The sequence below is a fragment of the Sapajus apella genome, unplaced genomic scaffold, assembly GCF_009761245.1.
Source record: "Sapajus apella isolate SASKATOON/1434 unplaced genomic scaffold, GSC_monkey_1.0 scaffold5, whole genome shotgun sequence".
Lineage (NCBI taxonomy): Eukaryota > Metazoa > Chordata > Mammalia > Primates > Cebidae > Sapajus > Sapajus apella.
The window spans coordinates 19,152,206-19,155,699 of record NW_022436945.1 but is presented as its reverse complement, the minus strand read 5'-3'; the positions used below and the strand labels follow the sequence as shown (position 1 = coordinate 19,155,699).

The 3,494-nt window shown below is 32.1% G+C and overlaps 1 non-coding gene across 1 annotated transcript; it reads left to right on the top strand.

The window, feature by feature from the left end:
* Positions 1-2,276: 2,276 nt before the first annotated feature.
* Positions 2,277-2,381, top strand: LOC116548891. Its single transcript, XR_004267602.1, has one exon. It is a non-coding gene; the product is annotated as a U6 spliceosomal RNA (small nuclear RNA).
* The last annotated feature ends 1,113 nt before the right edge of the window (positions 2,382-3,494 follow it).

Genomic DNA, 3,494 nt, shown 5'->3' with positions numbered 1-3,494 from the left:
ATATATATATGTGTGTGTGTGTGTGTGTGTGTATGTGTGTATATATGTGTGTGTATATGTGTGTGTATATATATATATATGGAAATAACTGAGTAGTAAGATATTCTTCAGGCACTAATTGTTCCAACTATAAATTAATACATGATTATATATAAATGATTATATAAAGGAAATAACTGAGTAGTAACTATGATATTCTTCAGGCACTAATTGTGCCGGGGATCTGCTTAGCTCTCCTTCCTCAGTGCCCAGATTGGGGGTTATCCACACCTTCGTCCTCCTTATCACCAAGGTACTCAACATGAAGATGATAAGGTAAAAACCTTTTTGATGATCCACTTCCACTTAAAAATAGTAAATATATTTTCTCTTCTTTATGATTATTTTAATAACATTTTCTTTTCTCTAGCTTTATTGTAAGAATACAGTATATAATATATATAACCTATAAAATATGTGTTAAGTGAGTATGTTATGAGTAAGGCTTCCAGTCAACTGTAGAATATTACAAATTAAAATTTGGGAGACTCAAAAATTATATGAAGATTTTTTACTGTACCAGGAATTTGGTTACTTCTAATCCTTGCATTGTTCTGAGGTCAACAGGACTTGCAAAATTAAAAGTAATAAAGCATTTGAGTCTGGGTGCAGAAGTTAGGTAAATGCTTGAATAAAATTCTTTTGTTGTTAGAAAAATCCAAGAAGTTAATATTAAAAGGCAAATGTGATTGTATAATTAGAGAATCTGGAAGTGATGAAAAAAGAAAATAGTATTTATTAAAATTATCATTTGTACATTGCATTTAATGTTAATTCCACAGGCTTCAGTATCCTAAGGCATACTCCTGCATAATGTTTGACAGAAAAATGAATACTTTCCAATAATAAAAACATCATAACTTACCAAAACTATGCTAAGTTCATTCTTTTGCAGGAATAAGAGAGATGCTTAATCAAGGTTATACAATGGGGGCAGCGTAAAAAAGTCCTTGACAGACTAGTTCTTATGCAAAGCATCTTTAACTAAAGACATTGTAAGATGCATAATGCTATCCAAAATAAAGCTGCTGATACTACATTGTGACAAGTGTCTTTAAAAAAAAATGGCAATTTTCTGAAAGAATAAAACCTAAATTAGAAATATTACATGACACCTTTTGGAAACCCAATGAAAGGAAAAGTATCATAAAAGCAGTCTCTCTCTTACAAGGAAAGAAAGGGAAGAACTTCAGGACAATGTAAATTATCACCTTTATACTACAAGCTCAAAGGCAGATGCTATTTCTATATAGAAGAATACCAGCCTGATTTCCTTACTCCTTTTTCTTTGAGTTGCTATTCTATAGTATCAAGGGGATTAGAAAATCTGGCAGTTTTACACAGTCTTCAGCATTTCTAACTCATTTCTAACTTTGCAGTGACTTGATGATAGTTAATTGTCCAATTCTTTTGTCCCTGGTCAGGACCACAAAGCTTCTTTTGGATGTAAGTAATCAATAAATTTTTGCTGAATGGGATATTAATATGTAGCTAGGAGTGCTTTAAAAAGAGTGTTGTGTCAGTTGTGTTTGTCCTTGATTCTACTTACTTTGATTTTCTCATTGCATTTTTATTAATAATATTTTATATTATTATGGTATGTTATCATTTGAGGGGCACTTTTAAAGTACTCAAGTAACTTTTATGTTTTTTACTATTCTCTACATTACAAATATGTAAATGTTATGCAAAAGGCTGCATGCATATTTATCTAGCATGTGTCTATTGAATACTAATCACATAATGTTATCAGTTTAAGGTGCTGGACAGTAGACTAAATGATAATGCCAAATAATAACTACTAGTTTAATAGCTCCTTGTAATTTATCTGTAAATCTTTTGCATGTAGTGTCTTATTTGCTCGTAAATACATACCTATCTGACTTTGTTAATAAGAAATACTATAACTTTTGTAAATTTCTGTTTCTCACATAAATATCTTTAAGAAAGTGGACACATCATGAAAAATAAAGATTAACAAATTGTAGATGTGATATTAAAATTACAATGCTTTTGAAAATTTATCCACACCATAGACAATAACAAAAAAATCAAGTGAAAATATTCACAGTGGAACTCAATTATATGAAGTGCTTTAATAAAATATATTTTTAAGAAACTTATATAACGTTTTCACTTTTGGTTATTACATTATTCAAGTTTTTCCAGAAAAAACGTAAGTAATGGGATTTAGAGAGAGAAAGAGAAAGATAAAGAGGGAAAAAGGGTGAAAGAGACTACTCACTTTGGCAGCACATAAACTAAAATTGGAATGATACAGAGAAGATTAGCATGGCCCCTGAGCAAGGATGACAGAAATTTGTGAAGCATTCCATATTTAAAAAAAAAAAAAGAAAGTGAAAGAGAAAGAGATGTGTTATAAGAAATAGACTAATCTGATTATGAAGGCTGACAAGTCTCAAGATGTACAGATAAATTAGCAGGCAAGAGATCCCAGAGACCAGAAAGCTGGTGGTGCAGTTCCTGCCTGAAGGCTGGAAGGCTGAGACTCAGGAAGAGCAGATACTTCAGTTTGAATTTCAAGGCCTGCAAAAATACATAATATTTTAATTCCAAGGTAGTTAGGTAAAACAATTACCTTAATCTGAAAAAGGTCATAATTTTGTTTTGTTTACGTCTTAACTAACATGAAGAGGACCAACCACATTAGGAGGGAAATCTGCTTTACTAAATTATATGGTTTGGCTTTGTGTCCCTACCCAAATCTCATGTCAAATTGTAATCCCAAGTGTCAGGGAGAGACCTGGTGGGAGGTGATTAGATCATTGGAGCAGATTTCTCCCAGATGCTGTTGTTGTGACAGTGAGTGAGCTATCATGAGATCTGATGATTTAAAAGTGTGACACCTTCCCCCTTGCTCTCTCTCTCCTGCCACCATGTAAGACATATGTTGCTTCCCCTTGGCCTTCTGCCATGATTGTAAGTTTCATGAGACCTCCCCAGCCACGTGAAACTATGAGTCAATTAAACCTCTTTTCTTTATAAATTATACAGTCTCAGGTAGCGTCTTTATAACAGTGTAAAAACAGACTAATACACTAAGTCTGCTGATCTATAAGTTAACATCCTCTAAAACATCTTCACAAAAACAACCAGCATGATGTTTAATCAAATATCTGGGTATTCAGTGGTCCCGTCCAGTCAACACATAAAATTAATCATCACAGTAATTAAAGATTACTTTACCTACCATGTTGAGGATAAACAAACTAGAACTAGGTCTCATGAAATCTATTTCAAAATGATATGACTGTCTACATTTAATAATACTGAGTTTTTGAATTGCTGGCATGTTCAATAGAGAAGCAAGTTTACTTCTTTTTCTTTTGTTAAATTTGGTAAACTAGACTAAAACTTTCTCATGTTATTTTTAACTTGGGTTGTATTTTCAACAATTATCTATGTACTCAACATGCTTTATGTGGTTTTCTTAT